This window comes from Leucopleurus acutus, assembly GCF_964270905.1.
Source record: "Leucopleurus acutus genome assembly, chromosome: 1".
Lineage (NCBI taxonomy): Eukaryota > Metazoa > Chordata > Mammalia > Artiodactyla > Delphinidae > Leucopleurus > Leucopleurus acutus.
In genome coordinates, this window is record NC_139142.1 from 158,728,645 (window position 1) to 158,747,837 (window position 19,193).

The following is a 19,193-nucleotide window of genomic DNA, read 5'->3' on the forward strand; positions in this document are numbered from 1 at the left end:
AGGGCAGTCCAATTTGTGACTGTGAACCTCAGATCTTGTTTTGAACATTATGGCACATGTTGCTAATTATCCTCTAGAATCCATTCTCCTGATCTTGCTTTTAGAATGGAAGAATTACCCTATAAACTACCTGCCACTTTTATCAAAGCACTTGGCTTTTTGGCTACAGATACCACATTGCACCGCTCCCTTGCAGATAGGTGTTTGCTTAAGTTCTAGCCAAAGAAACATGAGGAGAAGTGATGTGTGTAACATGATGTCATTTCCTTTAAGGAATGTTTGCTAGTTCTCCACTTCCTTTCTTTTTTTCCTTTCTTCCTTTGGGGAAGGAATGGAGAGAGTCACCTTGGATTCTGGTATGGAAGCCACATGTTGAGGATAAAAGAACCACCCTCTCAGCTCTAGAACTCTCACCTCTGGACTGTTTTGTGAGCAAGAGAGAGAAAACTATCTTCTGGTTTATTTAACCCGTGGAAATTTGAAGTTTCTTTGTTACAGCTCTTTAGACTGACCCTTCAAATAGTAAAATAACAAGTTAAAGTCTCATTACCCTTCACAGAAACATTTTTTTCTTCATTGACCAGATACTTGATGGAAAAAGACCCAAAACCCATGTTGGAATAATCCACAAATCTCCTCTGTGTTCCCATGCTCTGGCCTGGCCTTGTAGAAGTAGTCTTTTCTCAGCAGCATCCACTGAATGTGAAAAGACTATAAGAGTGATTATTTTACTCCTGATGTCTCCTCTCTGCAGATATGTGATTGAATGCTTTGCCTGTGAAATTCTCATGGTGGGCATTTTTGCTATTTCTCCTGCTCACCTGATTTTTTTTTTGGATGGGTCAAACCTTGTAGTGGAAGCAAACCTGTCAGCGTGTGTGGGTGACAAGAGTGAGGTGAGAAGTGGATGTATGGTCTGAGGTTACAGGAAATGGTTGTTTATGTAGCCTAATTAGTACTCAAGGGATTGCAACATGAGTGTTAAGTTCAAATGTTCTGACTCACTATTCCCTTGAGAGAAAGACTTCAGAAAACACAGGTGTGCGGTCTACTGAGCTGGTGGTTTCCTTTACAGTTCATCCCTGTAGAAATAAACTTTGACATTCTACCCCAGGGGTTGCAAAGTTTTGCCTCCCAAAGAGACCCCTGGGGTGATGTGTATTTTAGAAACCTCAGACGTGAACTTGTATTTAGGCGGGACTTACCTTGAGAGACACCACTCTTTCCTGGTTTTCCTTCTTCCTCACTGGATGGTGCTTCCTGGCCTTCACTTTGACTCCTTCTCTTCTTCTGACTATGAATGCTGACTTCTGAATCAGCCTTCATCCTCAACTATAAACTGGGCCCTATGGCTTTAAATATCATCTAGGTTTCAATGACTTCCATATTTCCACCCCTGACCTCTCCCTGGAATCCCAGAATTATACATTCCAAGTGCTAACAAGGCTTTCTTCTTGTCTAATAGCCATCTCAAACCTAACATGACGAAACAAAAAGAAAAATAATAAAACTCCCAATTTTGCTTCCTTCTTTCCCCAAACTGCTTCTCATTTTAGTTAAGGTAATGCTATAAAAACCCAATGATGGCTCAAACACAATAGAAGTGTGTTTCTCATTCATTTAGAGTTAAAATCAGGTGTTGCTGATCAGCAGTGGCTCATTTCTAGCTGGTGGTTCAGGTTTCTGAGTTCCAAATCTCATGGTTCTACCATCTTGAACATTTCGTTTCTGAGATCACCATGCCCATCCTTATTAAGGAGACGGAAGAAAAAAAAACATGAGGACCATGCACGGAAGATGTCTATGGACAGTGCTAGAGGTGACATGGGTCAATTTTAACTACATTTTCTGGCTAAATTTTCAATGGAACTGCAAAAGAGTCTAGGGATGAAGAGAAAATTACTTACTTTGTGGCATATTTCACACTTTTGGCCAGAAAATACCCATTTCCTCCCTGTCCTCTTACACAAAGCACAGTTCAAAATCCAGGATCTCTAGCTGTTGTGCAAACCTCTTGGTCAGATCTGGTGTGGGGGGGACCTATCAACCACTGTTCCAGTCACGTGGCTCATCCAACTCTGGAAAATCCGCAATCTCTTAATTTTCTATTTACATGTTGGTCTCTGCTTGCGAACAGCCAATTCTCACCTGAGCTCATCTCTTCTTTGTAATACTTCACTAAAGGCAGTCAATAGTAACCAATGCATACTAATGCTCTAAATTTTGCCAACCAATTGTCCCAGAGCTACAGGTCAGAAGGCCTTTTTACCAAATGTTTCACGATGCAGAGTGTGAATCTCCATCTTTCTTCTCTCTGCTATCAGGTTCCTCAGTGCCTGCCCATTATGCCAATACCACTTACCTTTTTTTTTTCTTATGGTGACTCTCCCTCCTGGAATAATTTCTGTACTGTAGCAAGCACAGTAATGAAATGTAAAACATTTCGAAAATATTGGGCTTTTTTTCTATCTTCTCAATAACTTTTTCTTCCTTCTACCCAGTACTTTCTCTGCTTCAAACTCTCCAGTAGATGCCTATTGGATTTAAAATAGACTCTATGATGAATTACAAAACTCTGTGTCATGTAGCTGTCATCTATGTTTTCAGCCTCCTCTGGCACCCCTCTTGTCCTATCCCCTATGCCACATTTACTTAGGACCATTTTCTGTTTTATGAACATGTCCAGCTCCTGTCTTTGTATTAGTTGATCCCCTTGCCTATGATGCCCTTCCTTCCTCCTCTCCTTCCTTCCTTCCTTCCTTCTTTCCTTCCTCCCCCCTGTTAAAATGTAAGATACTTGAGACCAAAAATTGATTCAGTTTTATTCAATGACTATTATATTCATAGACAAGAACAGTGCCTGAGTGATCATAATTGTCTAATACATATTTACTGAGTAAATGAATGAACTCTTCTTGAGGAATTGACAATACTAAATTTTACAATGAATCCTAGAAGTCTAGAACTAGGAGAGACTTTATTGATAATTGAATATGTCCAATTTAATAGGTAAATAATTGAGTAATCAAGTTGCAAGATTGAGAATATTTGAAACATTGGCTTTTCTACCTATACATTCTGTGATTATATAACGTGATTTATTCCAAATATCCAACCAGTTATTCTCAGGGACCAAGAATTACCATATTATAATCCATTTGGAGTCAATGACCAACTGTCAATTGTCACTGTGTACCAGATTTTCTCTCTGCTAAAACTAATTAGTCAATGGGGTCAAAGATAAACTTTTTTAATGACATAGTAACTCTCAGGGGATTTCAATAAAGGTGAGAGAGAACATTTTTGCTGTTAAACTTTAAGCTCTGCGGCTAGTAAATCAGGAGTTGGTACACTGCAGCCCATGAACCAAATGTGGTCCACGCATTTTTGTAAGTAAAGCTTTATTGGAACAAAATAATACCTGTTCATTTATGTATTGTCTATGGCTGCTTTATACTACAAAGGCAGAACTGAGTAGTTGCTTCAGAGACAGAATGTCCCTCAAAGCCTAAAATATTTACTTTTTTTGCCTTTAAATTTTTTGTCCACCCCTGTAAGTAAACTATTGTCCCTGCAACCTCCCTGCCCCAACCCTTATCCACACCCCACAAATCTATATCAAGTTATTAAAATATGGAACTTTCTCATTGAGAAATATAAAAAATGCATGCTACCTTATCCAAAGGCAGAATTAGGCTTCCTTTTAACCATTGTATCTAATGCAAAGCACTTTTTTTTTTTTTTTTTTTTTTTTTGCTGTACGCGGGCCGCTCACTGTTGTGGCTTCTCCCGTTGCGGAGCACAGGCTCCGGACGCGCAGGCTCAGCGGCCATGGCTCACGGGCCCAGCCGCTCCGCGGCATGTGGGATCCTCCTGGACCGGGGCACGAACCCGCGTCCCCTGCATCGGCAGGCAGACTCTCAACCACTGCCGCCACCAGGGAAGCCCCGCAAAGCATATATTTTAGGAGGATTCTGACACATGAAGATGCTTCACAAGAAAATTTAAAAAATAACATTGAGACAACTACAGATCCAATTATAGGTCATGGGGAACAGTCTGTTGGTTGTCCCCAATATTTATATTTCATTTTTTCTCTTTAGTAATTGGAATTTTAATTTTAGCTGGATAGGTAACCATCCTGCTGAAACTGTGTTTTTCTAGCCTCTTTTGAAGCTTGGGACATATCCTTATGTTCTGGCCCATGATATTTGTGCAGAGGGAATGTGGGCAGTTCCTGGACCCTGACTTCCCTTTTCTCTCTCCACTTACCACTGACAGGGATGCAGATACAACGATGGAATTTGAAGCCACCAACTTAGACAATGAGATGGAAGCTTCTTGCTGAGCTTGGCAGAACAACAGGAAAGGAAGGGGGGGTCCTCACTACTGTGGATCCATCATGTGGGTCTAGGACTGTTGACTAGTATGTCCTAAACTAGTATGGTGCTAGAAGAATAAATAATTATTTAGGCACTGTTATTTTCCAATCTTTGATACAATAGTTGAACTATATACTATTTGGGTAATAATTACAGTATTAAAAATTCTCATTCAATTATAAAACACCAAATAGCATGTAAAATGACTCCCTGTATCACTGAAACATCTTCTTACACATTTTATGAGAGAAAGCTAAGTTCAGAGAAAGAAGTGCGTAGAATACCACACAAACCAGATGGAACTTGAGACTGATTGCCAAGCAGAGTCTAGAACAGATGTATTGAAATCCTGAGTGAAAGACTGAAGAAAATGAAAATATGGGCAATTTGGTGTCTTTTAGGGTTTTGATGTTTTTTTTTTTTTTTTTGGTCACTAGTCATTTAACAGTGATAACAAGTGCAAGACCAGTACCACTTATTGAGTATATACAGTGGTATAAGGCTGTGTGAAAGACACTTTATAGTTAACATCTTTTTTAGTTTTCCAACATCTCACTTCTAAAATATAGAAATTGAGGCTATCAACATTTGCGTTGCCAGGGAAACACATTCACTGAGCAGCATGAGTGAGATTTATTTTCAGTCTTTGTTTGCTCCCAAGACTGTAATATTTGCAATCAATTGCACTTATCTCACATACTCTTTCATGTCAACACCCCATAAAGTGTTTTGAAATCTCTTAGTTTTTCTTCATAAGAAAATGCAACAGGGGTCCATGAGAAACAGTTTGAAGTTGGCCACCCTTGCCCAACTCCTGTTTTCATGTTACATGGTCAATAAGCCCTGATTTCTTTTATTAGTATTAATTCAGAATTACCAGATTCTGAAAGAGATGAACACTCTAATCCCATGTGAGTATGGAAATTATAGTAATTAATCAAAAGTGGGAGGTAAATTTTTTTCCTAACCTTACAGATGGGGAAAGAAAAGAAAAGAGATGCTAAAAAACTTTCTCAAATTTACAAAGGAAGGACTGGTCAGAGCCCCTATTCAGATCAAAGTCAGTATGTTTCTGATGAAAAAATGCTACTTGGGTGGTCCCCAACGAACCAGACCTTCTGGTATTCACTCTCTTGTGTAGTTTCCTCCCACATTGACTGAGCTTGGCGGTGAATCTCGCTTTGGTGTAATGCCAGTATAAAGTAAGCTGAGGCTTGGTATGTGTTTGTGCAGTGGGTCCTGTCCTTTTGAATTGCTAGCTCTTGGGACACTCCCTCTCAGAACCCAGATGTCATTCTGAGGGAAGTCCAACTAGCCATGTGGAGAGACCATATGGAGGAAATTCCAAGCCCAAGCTGAATTCCAGGCCATTCTCCCAGGGGACAGCCAGCACCAACTTGCCAGCCATGGGCATGAGCAAGTATGATTGAAAGTAGATCTGCTGGCCAGAGTCACACTGTCCCATTGGATACTACAAGGAGCAAAGGCTGGAGCCCTAACCAAATCCCTGAATTGTCAGCAAATAAATGCTGTTTTTCTATGTTTAGATCTCTAAGTTTGGGGTGATTTGTTCTCCAGCAATAGATAACCAAATCTTTCTGATGACTCTTTCCACTATATTGCAAAGCCCTGGTTCACAGGCAAAATGGCCAAGGTTTTCCATACCAATATCTCATCCACACCTTACCTTTATAGGTCTAGAAAAGCATTAAACCTGATAACATGCATTTTATGTGTTGTTTCATAGGAAAATAATGGAATTCACTCACTGACATTAAGATGTATTCCTGTCTCTCTCTATCATGATGGTAGGAAAAGGTCCCAGAGGCTCCAAAGGAGACAAGTGGGCACGAGGTTGAATCTGCCCTCCAATCTGGGGCTTTGGCCAAGTCACTTAACCTGTCCGATCATGTGTTTTCACATTTCTAAACTGCAAAAGATGATCACTCTCAGCTTGTAAGGAGAATCAACACAAATGTGTGTGGACGGTTCTAGCATCATATTTGTCCTATAGAAGGTCCTTAATATATGGTAGCTGCTATCGCCACTTTTAAGCTATAACTAGTATCTTATAGTTTACTGTCTGCAAAGATATGCTCTCCTAGAACTGACCAGCTGTTTAAGATCTACAGTTTATGCCACGGGGACAGGTTTATTGGTGTAAAGCTCTAGCTCTGATAACAAGAGAAAAACGATGCAGCAGTTATTCTAGAAATAGGGACTAGAAGCCAGCCTGGCCAGTGTAACCTTCCTTAGCTTACCAGTTCTATGCAATGACCCCCTGCAACTTCAGAGCCTGGAAATGTGAACGCCAAATTGGATACTTCTCTTAAAAAGCATTTTCCCCTCAATTACTCCTGCTCTGTCAATTCCATTCTGGCATAATTCAGCTCTCTAGATATGCAAATGATTTCCTCCTTCTTCTCCCTGAAGTGCTGTTGATAGATGGAAACTTTGGGAAGAAAATCCCTGAAGAGGTTTGACATCAGTGAAGTGGATAAAGACATCACCGGAGAACGGTGCAGAATTTGTGCAGGGGACACCCAACAGCCTCAGGATGGTGCATGAAATCACCGGTGATTGTGAAGTGAGATTTTGTGATTCCCTTTGCCAAGTGCTCCTCTTTAAACTCTCCATATTTAAAGAATGCTCTTTCTCTTTACCAGGGAAGTTTAGGGAAAGAAGATACAGCAATGAATAATCAATGCACGCCTCACAGCATGGAATACTAAGAAATGATTGATGTGTGACAGCACTCACATGTCAGATTCCCCTCCATGACATTAACATGCAACCTGCAAAAGAAACCCGACTTAAGATGCTCACAGATCAGAGCACAAAGAAAAAAAAATATGTATGATACTTTCTACAAAGAGGGGACTTTAGCTCAACTTCTATGGCAGGAAAGAAGAAAACAGGAAATCAGACATTAAATGTTGAAATGTTGGTGACAGCCTGAAGTGAGCAAAAAAAAAATATATATATATATATATCACATATGGAGAGCTTAGTCTAAGACCATTACTGGGCCTGTCTGCTCCTTCCTTCCGTCTCCCTCACCACTTTGTGACAGGTTTGAATCAAGGGGGTTCTACCTTCATTAGGTCAAACCTAGGAATATGTTGTAAAAGTGTTCATTGTTCTGTGCTGGGCTTTGGAGTGAGCTAGACAACTTATTGGAAAGTTGGGACTGAAATTCATAGAGTATATCAGTGAACCAGAGTGAGGAATGGGGGGGAATGTTCTCCTGCAGAGGTCTGGAGGATACTTCTGCTTTTTGGGGAGTAGCGCAGAATGTCAGTGACATAGCTGGGATAAAAAATTAAAATAATGCCCCTAGGTTCTGAATTCAAATAGAATCCCAGAAGATAAGTCCAGCATTGCATAGAATGTCCTTGAAGGGAGAAGTTATGTGACAGTTTGTTGGAAGGAGAGCAGCTTACAGATTGCTATTTTGTCTGAAGTATAGACAGCTGAGGCTTTGTCGATTTATATTTAATTGATGTTTCTTTGCAGTGGATATAAAGGTAAATTGAACTGGATATAATAAATGTTTATTGAGCACCTGCTAAGTGCCTGGTGCTAGGATCAGCTCAAATAATACAGTGGTGATTGCAATGCAACCCCAAGAACAGAGGAGTTCTTGGTTACCTCAAAAGGTGGTTCACCTGAGCTTATCAACTGACCTGCAGTCAGGCTTCAAGGGCATGGTGTTCTCCTGCCCACACTGCCGCTGCTTTGATAGACTCTGGGACCCTTTCTGATGCAGTCCTCGTGGGCAGCACCATTAATGCAGGAGTCAGGATGCTAGTATGCCCCGTGCTCCGTGGCCAAGTGGAAGAGCAACAAGAGAATGCTTCTCCTTGTGTTTAAAGAGCATTCTAAGCAGGACAGTTCATGTCTCATATTGTAAAGGGATTGGTGGAGCAGCGTTACCAGCTTGTACTTTTTGAACTGCCCCATCCCTTTACCACCATTCCCTCCTATTCCAAGTCCCAACACAGATCCTTGAGGCCAGGCTGAAGTCACATGAGACTGTCAGAAACCACCTTGTGTTCAGAATCACTGATACCCTCCAGCAACCAAGACTCAGCTCCAGAGCCAATCCCTTCATGCCTGGTTCCTTCTGTACTTTGAAATATTTCCCTTGATATTTCTCTATCCCAGTCCTTGAATGGATGCGCTCCTGGCAGATCCACCCAACAGACTGCTGTCAGATATGCTTAGATGTGTAAGTCACCTAGTCATATCTAGGGTTCTTGATACAGAGATATTTGAGGAATATGTACTTTGAGTACTGTGTAGAAGGACTCTTTCTAACAGCCACTTCTCTATGACCCTTGCCCACCTGTCTAACCTCATTTCCAAAGTTTGTCCATATTTGTCCTACCTTCTATCCAACCTACCTGGACTGTGTGTCATGCACTGTTTTACTTCTGTGCATTTGCCTATGCTGTTCTTGATCACATGCCTTTTTCCCCTTTCTCTACCTGATAAGGACTTTCTTATCCTTTGAGAGTCAGTGGAAATGCTTCTCGATCTCATCATTGCTTCCATAGTGTCTTGTGCACGTCTTTGTATATCATGGAGCCCATTATAGGCTAAGTATGTTTTTACTTGTTTATCCCCTTCTTTAAATTATGAGTTCCCCAAAAACAAAATCTGTCTTATTGTTTTATTCCCTATGCCCAGTACAGAATTTGACATGAGTAACTGCTTGATAGTTGTTGAATGGAAGTCAAGACAGATATTCACGTTTACCTTAAACAAAACAATAGCTGCAAATATTACCTGGAATTATCAATGATACTTGCTGAAAGTGATTGTCCCTCTCTCTTCTGGGAACTGTGTGAAGGAACATAAGTGGGGAATGCATGTTTACATTATTGATTTCAGTTCAGATAGAAGCCAGGGTCCAGAATGTGAGGCTTTATCTGTCACTTAAGAACAGCAAGGAAAGCAAAGGCAAAAATGACTGTAGTTATCTGTTTCTGAGCCCTGACCTCTTTGAAACTCCTTGGAGACTGTGCAAATCACTCTTAGCAAATTATAATATTGATAGCCTCTTTATATAAGTAAACTCAGAGTAAAAGCAGACATGTTATGTTGAAATAATCACGAGAAACTTCATTGCAATCTCTTGAGAAATGACCGCAACTGTTGAACAAACAAACCACTAAAATGATAAATCAAAACAAAACAGCACAAGGCAAAGCTAATAACCAAGATTTAACAGCATTTTCACAAGAACTAAGGTCTTGCTGAAGCTGTAGGACATGATAAAGGCAGATTCTAATGTCTCATGTGATTCTTCTGTTTTGACGGTGGTGGTTGGAAGTTCTGAGAGACTCATTTCTCCAAGACACAGTCTAGAAAGAATGGTGCTACTTTTGGTCTGGTTGGTGTGGGAGGCCAAATTCCTAGTTCTGAAGTCACCGAGACACTCACACTCAGAGCCTTAAACAAAAGTTTGGCTGTGCCTTTTCACATGTCTCTTCACAATCCTCTGTCTTCAAAACGTGTCACTTATATTCCTCAAATTGCAGATGATGCAATTTTGCTCAAGTGCCTTATATAGGAAAAAAGGGAAAGCACATGCCCATTTTTTTGCTAACCTTTTCTAAAGAGAAGAAATGAGGCTGTTTCTTAATTAAGTTTATGAGTCATGATATTTGTTAATCATAAAACAAATATATGGATTCTCATCTTCTGCAACAAATGATTTCTTGGGTCTATGTAAAGTAATAGTTTCATGTAAAGAATTGCTTTATTTTTTTTAACATTTTTTTAAAATGGAAAATTTCAAACATATACAAGAGAAGATACAGGTAGTAAATAAATGTGCATATAATCATCACACAGCTCAACAGTTATCAACTTATGACCAATTTAGCTTCATCTCTCCCTCTACTCACTTTCCCCTTCACACACATATTATTTGAAGCAAATCTAAGACATATTCCACTTATAAATATTTCAGTATGTATGAGAGTTACTTTAACATGAAACATTTTTTTAGATCACTAGATTTAAAAAATAATCTTTAAACACAAGAGAAAGATTGAACCAAATAAATTAGTCTACTTCCTGTCAATAATATAGGAGGCCTGTTTCTATTTCAATTGATGTTTCCATTCCATTTGATGTATCAATAGTTATCAAAAGAAAGAGTTCTGAAATGAATTATTACCCTTAGATAACATGCTAAGTACCAAATAACCCTTATTCATTCCTGCTTAACCTTTGCTTCTTTAACATTTTCCATTGATTGATTCATTAATTCAGTCATTCATAAAGGGTATACTGAGGAACTATTATGGACCAGGCACCAATGCTTAATTCTGAGAACACAGAGATTTATTAGGGCTTTGGCCTTCTGGGAACTTAGACCCTTGTGGGGGAGATAGACCAAAAGCTAACTGTGATGCAGTGTGAAGATGACTGTGTTATCAGGAACTAAGGACAAAGCTTTAGGTACCATAGCAGTAAATTTTCAGTAATTTTCTTTATGATTTGTGTTTTTGAGTCTTATTAAAAAAAACTTTCTCTAGTCTATGTTCTCTTATGTTTTACTCTAATTGTTTTGAAGTTTTATTTTTCTGTTTAGGTCTTAATATATGTAGCATGTCTTTTAATTTTTTGGTATTAACTACAGATTATTTTAATATTGTAAAATAGCCAATAATATGTATACAATAATTCATCATTCTCCTGGTGCTTGGATGTTATTATCAAGCAATAACAATAATTTTATCACATATTAAGGTCACATGTACATCTCAGGGTCTGTTTTGAGCTTTCTACCATGATCTATTGATCTCTTTCTTTTTCTGTGCCGATGCTACATTGTTTTTATTATAAATTTATAATGAGATAATATCTGGTAGAACAATTTATCCTACCCCACTGCAATCTACCCTACCCCTACCTTGTTCTTTTTCAGAATTGATTTCACTATTATTGGAATTATATACTCCCATATAAATTTTATAATTAGTCTAAATTCACCAAAAATACCTATTGAAATTTTATTAATTTTATACAGTTATGTGAGATTATTTGGCACTCTAAAATATTAGTTTTTTTGTTTTTTTTCCACTCATAGGCATGTTATTTCTTCTAATTTTTTCATTTAAATCTTTTGTTTTTACATTCTTCTATATAGGTCTTATATCTTCTTTTTAGGTTTACTCTTAATAGTAGCTACAATTGCTTATTTGAATGAGATATTTGTTTTACCTAATACTTTTTCAACTGATTATTTTTTTAAGTATGGAAATACTACTATATTTTCCTACAGTTGTCTTTTTATTCAGCATGCTAGCTGAACTCCCTAACTAATTCTATCAGTTTGACTACAGATACTCATACCTTCTCTTTGGACAATAATTTGTCTAGGAATAGTGTCAGTTTTGTCTCTTTCTGACCCTTATAACTACACTTTTTTTCTTCACTTATTTTGTTGGTTTGGGCATCTAATGCAATTTTGAATAGTAGAGTGATTCCGACGTATCTGACTCAAATTAGTATGCTTCCAAAATTTTATTATACATATGTATATATATTACTTTTATGGTTAATTTTTTAAATATTCCACACTTTCTTAAAAAATTTAGTTTGTTTTAGTGCAGAATTATGCACATACACACACACATATTGGTACTCAATGCTGGGCACTTGTCTAAGCATCCTGGCACGCATTATTTAATTTTATCTTCACAACAAATTTATGGAGTAGGCACTATTACTATAGCTATTTTGAAGCAGAGGAAATAAACATACACCTGTGGTAAGATAGCTAGTAAATCAGTGAGCAAGAATTTGAATCTAGATGTCTTACTCCTAATCTTCTGTTCTCAGCCACCATGCAGTAATGCTCTCCAAAGTCACAAATATTTTTATCTGTTTTAGCTAACGCTTGTTAATTGTGTTGGCCTTAATATTTGGCTTTCTTGCCCTATTATTATTATTTTTTGTGTGTGCTACGCGGGCCTCTCACTGCTGTGGCCTCTCCCGTTGCGGAGCACAGGCTCCGGACGCGCAGGCTCAGCGGCCATGGCTCACGGGCCCAGCCGCTCCGTGGCATGTGGGATCTTCCCGGACCAGGGCACGAACCCGTGTCCCCTGCATCGGCAGGCGGACTCTCAACCACTGTGCCACCAGGGAAGCCCTCTTGCCCTATTTTTGCCTGTCTTATTTACTATTTTCTGAGAGGAGTGTTAAATCTCTCACTATGATTGTGTATGTATTGATTTTGTAACATAAATAATTCTTTGCTTTATACAATTTGACACTTTATTTTGTAGTGTAGCATTCAGAATTGCTATATTTAGGTGGAGGGTTACACCTTTTCACTGACATCTAGCTTTAAGAATTGCTCTTGAGAAATTGCATACCATTCTGATTCTTCACCTGTTGTATGAAATCTGATATTTTCCTCTCTGGCAGCTTTTAGGATTATTTTGTTTTTCTCCGAAGTACAAAAATTTTAAGATGAAGTGTCTTGGCATGTGTGTGTGTGTGTGTGTGTGTGTGTGTGTGTGTGTGTGTGTGTATTCTTTTCCCCCATACTACGCATTTCTTTCTTTCAGCTGCAATCTTTCATCTTCTGTTTCTTTTGGCCATTTAATTTATTGCAGGGATTTCCACAAATAACAAGTGATCTACGCTTCATTCCTAAATAAGGAGATATTGAAATGTTGAGTTTAAGCTGTGTGCATGGAAGGATTTGTCAACTGGCAAACTTCATTAGAGGGAAATTGAACACGAATCTAGAAGTTTCTTTTCGGGATGCCTGAATATTAATATCTGTATGGCTTTTCTGTTGGATGATTTTATTTAGCCAAATTAGAATCCTTAAGCACCTTCCCTTAGGGTTTTGAGGCTACAGTCTGGTACTCTAGGAACAAAGAGGGAGAGGAGGAAAAGGGGTCTTACTTTTCAATTTACAGGTCTTCCTTACATCGCAATAAATCCATCATAAGCTGAAAAAAAGTGCATTCAATAACCTAATCTGCAGAACATCCTAGCTTAGCCTAGTCCACCTTGAATGTGCTCAGAACATTTATGTTAGTCTACAGTTGGGCAAAATCATCTAACGCAAAGCCTTTTTTTATAATAAAGTGCTGAATATCTCATGTAATGTACTGAATACTGTGCTGAAAGTGAAAACCAGCATGATTATATGGATACAGGATGACTGTTAAGGGTTGTTTACCCTCGTGATCACGTGGCTGAGTGGGAGCCATGCTCGCTGCTCCTGCACAGCATCAGGAGAGAGTATCCCAGAGCATATTGCTAGCCTGGGAAAAGATTGGAATTCAAAATTTTAAGTGTGGTTTGTAATGAATGTGTATTGCTTTTGCACTGTCGTAAAACTAAATCCAACAATGATAAGTCACAGACCATCTCTATAGTTGTTTATTTGACTTGCCTTTTGGTGATTTCAAGGGTACTACACCCCTGCTCTCACCTGTACCTGGCATCTGGGGGTCCAGAGCCTAGAAATGTTTATCTTTTCCAGAGAATCATCTTTATATTTTGTTATGGTTGAGGGAATGTGAGGAAGAATGAGGGGGATCTAGGATCTAGATGCTCTTACAGTGTATCACAATCGATCCTGTTTTCAGATCCATTCTTCCCTCTGCTTTCAGAGGTACATGGCATTTCTAATGCCTGAGCTTCCAGAACTCTGAGACGTGAATTAGTTGCTTCTTCTGGTTGTTCTTGTTTAGCACTTAGGTTCTTTATCCATAGTCATCCATCTTGTCATTATTCTTTTTGTACTTGAGGGTTAATATATTTTTAAAAAGTCAGTTTAGTTGGCATTGTGGGTAGAATACAGATTTAGCTATATTTAGTATATTTAACCGAGAGTCTATTTGATACACTTTCAAATCTGCATTTTATTTTATTCTCCTATTCCATTTATGTGTTCTCAGGTGTCGTTTATATGATTCATTTCTATCTCTCTGAATATATTTAACATACTTATTTCTAAGTGACTTTCATGTTGCCACAGGAAGTGAACTGCCCTGTGTTTGGACCAGTCGACTTTCTCTCACAATACAGTTTGCTTCTGGGTTTTGCTTACTGCTTCCTCTGTTGATGTCTCAGATAATCCAATATTTGTCTTTCTTTTTAATAAGCAGAGTCGTTTTGGGGGTGGGGTGGGGTTATTTTCAAGGTTGCGTCTTTTTATTTTTTTAATTTTTCTTTTTGGTTTTTCTTTTTTTTTAGGAATTATTTTGTGTTTTATTTATATTAAAATGTTTGTTACCCCAAATATTTTCTGTATCTTTGCAGAATATAAATAATTAATATGAAAAATATCTGTAACACTGGAATGTTCGTATCTATTTATTTAATAGGGTCTTTTAAAAATTTTTTTTGAGTTTTATTTTATTTATTTATTTTTTATACAGCAGGTTCTTATTAGTTATCTATCTAAAAAATATTAGTGTATACATGTCAATCCCAATCTCCCAGTTCATCCCACCACCAACCCCACCCCCGCCACTCTCCCACCTTTCTGTCCATACGTTTGTTCTCTACATCTGTGTTTCTATTTCTGCCTTGCAAACTGGTTCATCTGTACCACTTTCCTAGATTCCACATATATGCGTTAATATACGATATTTGTTTTTCTCTTTCTGACTTACTTCACTCTGTATGACAGTCTCGAGGTCCACCCATGTCTCTACAAATGACCCAATTTCGTTCCTTTTTATGGTGAAAAGGAACCATTGTATATATGTGCCACATTTTCTTCATCCATTCATCTGTTGATGGGCATTTATGTTGCTTCCATGACCTGGCTATTGTAACTAGTGCTGCAATGAACATTGGGGTGCATGTGTCTTTTTGAATTATGGTTTTCTCTGGGTATATGCCCAGTAGTGGGATTGCTGGGTCATATGGTAATTCTATTTTTAGTTTTTTAAGGAACCTCCATACTGTTCTCCACAGTGGCTGTTATCAATTTACATTCCCACCAACAGTGCAAGAGGGTTCCCTTTTCTAAACACCCTCTCCAGCATTTGTTGTTTGTAGATTTTCTGATGATGCCCATTCTGACCGGTGTGAGGTGATACCTCATTGTAGTTTTGATTTGTATTTCTCTAATAATTAGTGATGCTGAGCAGCTTTTCATGTGCCTCTTGGCCATCTGTGTGTCTTCTTTGGAGAAATGTCTATTTAGGTCTTCTGCCCATTTTTGGATTGGGTTGTTTGTTTTTTTTTAATATTGAGCTGCATGAGTTGTTTATATATTTTAGAGATTAATCCTTTGTCCACTGATTCATTTGCAAATATTTTCTCCCATTCTGAGCATTGTCTTTTCATCTTGTTTATGGTTTCCTTTGCTATGCAAAAGCTTTTAAGTTTCATTAGGTCTCATTTGTTTATTTTTGTTTTTATTTCCATTACTCTAGGAGATGGGTCAAAAAAGATCTTGCTGTGATTTATGTCAAAGAGTGTTCTTCCTATGTTTTCCTCTAAGAGTTTTATAGTGTCCGGTCTTACACTTAGGTCTTTAATCCATTTTGAGTTTATTTTTGTGTGTGGTGTTAGAAAGTGTTCTAATTTCATTCTTTTACATGTAGCTGTCCAGTTTTCCCAGGACCACTTATTGAAGAGAATGTCTTTTCTCCATTTTATATCCTTGCCTCCTTTGTCATAGATTAGTTGACCATAGGTGCGTGGGTTTATCTCTGGGCTTTCTAACCTGTTCCATTTATGTATATTTCTGTTTTTGTGCCAGTACCATATTGTCTTGATTACTGAAGCTTTGCAGTATAGCCTGAAGTTGGGGAGTCTGATTCCTCCAGGTCTGTTTTCTTTCCCTCAAGATTGCTTTGGCTATTCAGGGTCTTTTGTGTCTCCATACAAATTTTAAGATTTTTTGTTCTAGTTCTGTAAGAAATGCCATTGGTAATTTGATAGGGACTGCATTGAATCTGTAGACTGCTTTGGGTAGTATAGTCATTTTCACAATATTGATTCTTCCAACGCAAGAACAATGTATATCTCTCCATCTGTTTGTGTCATCTTTGATTTCTTTCATTAGTGTCTTATATTTTTCTGAATACAGGTCTTCTACCTCCTTAGGTAGTTTTATTCCTAGGTATTTTATTCTTTTTGTTGCAATGGGACAAATGGGATTGTTGCAATGGGTGAAGGGGATTGTTTCCTTAATTTCTCTTTCTGATCTTTCATTGTTAGTGTATAGGAATGCAAGAGATTTCTGTGCATTAATATTGTATCTTGAAACTTTACCAAACTCATTGATTAGCTCTATTAGGTTTCTGGTAGCACCTTTAGGATTATCTATGTATAGTATCATGTCATCTGCAAACAGTGCCAGTTTTACTTCTTCTTTTCCAATTTGTGTTCCTTTTATTTCTTGTTCTTCTCTGATTGCCATGCCTAGGACTTCCAGATCTATGTTGAATAATAGTGGTGAGAGTTTTCATCCTTGTCTTCTTCCTGATGTTAGAGGAAATGCTTTCAGTTTTTCACCGTTGAGAATGAGGTTTGCTGCGGGTTTGTCGTATATGGCCTTTATTGTGTTGAGGTAGCTTCCCTCTGTGCCCACTTTCTGGAGAGTTTTTATCATAAATGGGTGTTAAATTTTGTCAGAAGCTTTTTCTGCATCTATTGAGATGATCATATTGTTTTTATTCTTTAATTTGTTAATATGGTGTATCACATTGATTGCTTTGCGTATACTGAAGAATCCTTGCATCCCTGGGATAAATCCCACTTGATCATGGTGTATGATCCTTTAATGTGTTCTTGGATTCTGTTAAGGTTGAGTCTTTTAAATTATTCATTCTTTTTAAACCAGTTTTTACATTAGTTTCTTGGCTATGAGTTTTCTCCACATCCAGTTGGGTGGATGTGGGATTTTTTTTAGATGAAATAATCGATAGAGTTTATCTTTCCCTAATTTATAGATAATCCTAGTGATGAAACACGCCCAGGCTTGTTTATCGTTTGTATGGTTTGGTTTTTCAAACATTTCCTTAAGAGAGTTAGCAGTGCCCCAAGTATAGGAGCAAGCTCTGCCATCTCTTTGTCCAGATTCTAACATAATACTTGGCACATCCTAGTCTATTACAAATATTTGTTGGATAAGTGGGTGATAAGAAAGGTGGTAGAGGACTAGAGAATAGCATTGCTTCAAAGGAGAATGTTGGAGGGAGTGGCCAAAAGAGGAAACTTGGTGATTGGGATTCCAGAGATAAATCTCTCTGTCTACACACTATGTTATTGGGCTGAAAAAAAAAGAATTAACCAAAGAACAAAAGAAAATTAATTTTAAAATTTCACGTCTGAAAAGATTTTTACCAGTATTACTAACACAATATCAATGTCCTCATTCATGTGTATGTAGTGGATATTAATACCCATGAGAAGGTCTACACAACAAGCCAAGGATATTCTACACACAGCCTTCTCTATTAACCCATTCTAAAATGATGGAGAAAAAAATTTGATCACAATTTTCAGATCAACTTCCCACCAGACCTCAAGGGAGCCTCCAAGTTTATCCCATCTCCATTATGTTTCATGGAAAGGCACAGGACTCCTTTGTCTCTCACAATAAGAACCAGGCTTCTCAGGCGGATGATGCAAGAGGCAATTATGTGCACGCCAACTGCCTCCACAGGCAATTGGAAGAGAAGTCACTGGTATCTACGCAAGAAATACTGCTTTTCAAAAAGTCTCTCACCCTGGACTGTATTTGATTGCATAAACCTTTCCCCCATTTCCAGTAGATTTTATAGTTAAAAGGGAAGGGACATTTAAACAGGTAAACGCCAACTGGGGCAGGTTGAAGCATGTTTTTTGAGGAGCTGCGCAGCTGCAACTTTAGCATAATTTCCTTCTCTCCAATCTAGTGAAGGTGTGGTGAAAATAAATGAAGTGGCACACATGGTGTTAAGTAGATTTGGTCCCTGATGCCTTTTCAAATATTTCTACCAGGTTTTCAGAGCAAAGTCTGCTGCTGATCATAGCGATTTACTGGGGAGGAGCTCTAAGAGGGAAAATAAATCATATGCTAATTCTCTAAGTTGGAGGGAGGTAGGGGAAGAAATACCTGACAGGGAAGGTCAAGGGAATACATTATAAATAAGTAAATTTCTTAATAACTGAAAAACATTTTTGAAAACTTCCAGACTAGCTTATCTTATACAGATTTCCATTTTTTTTCTCCTACTGAATACTACCATTTCTCTAACATCCTTATTTCCTATAGTAAATTAGTAAAACAGAAATTCTTCTCTGAAGTGAAGTCAGCGTTCAGAGTAAAGAAACCTCAAAGCTGTTTGAAACTAGCTGGAGCTTTGGAAACACACTCAGCACTATTCAGGAAAGTACAGGTCATTGTTCCCATCTTGCAAGCTCTGCAAGGGCTCATGTCCCTCTAGCATCATAAATTAATCTTTCCAGTAAGGGCACTAGTCATGCATTGCAAGTCAAGGACAAAGGGCTGGCCACAGACCCATTTTGAAATAGGTTAAGCTTGTTTCTGGAGCATACTGTTTTCTGTCAAGCCTCTGACGTTCCCCTCTAGCTTCCAGAGTCTGTGCTTTGCTGTGTTTAACTGCTGGCCTGGTCCCTCTCCTCCTCTCCACCCCAACCCCAGCTCCCCAAACATGGGCTGCTGTGGGGCCAGTAGGATGTTCACTGCAGTGTTAGGGATGTAGATTTCTAATAATATAGTGTAATTTACATTCTTTTGCCTAAGACCTTATTTTTGATCTGGCTCCCAATCCCCCAGTCAATCATTTACTAGCTCTGTGA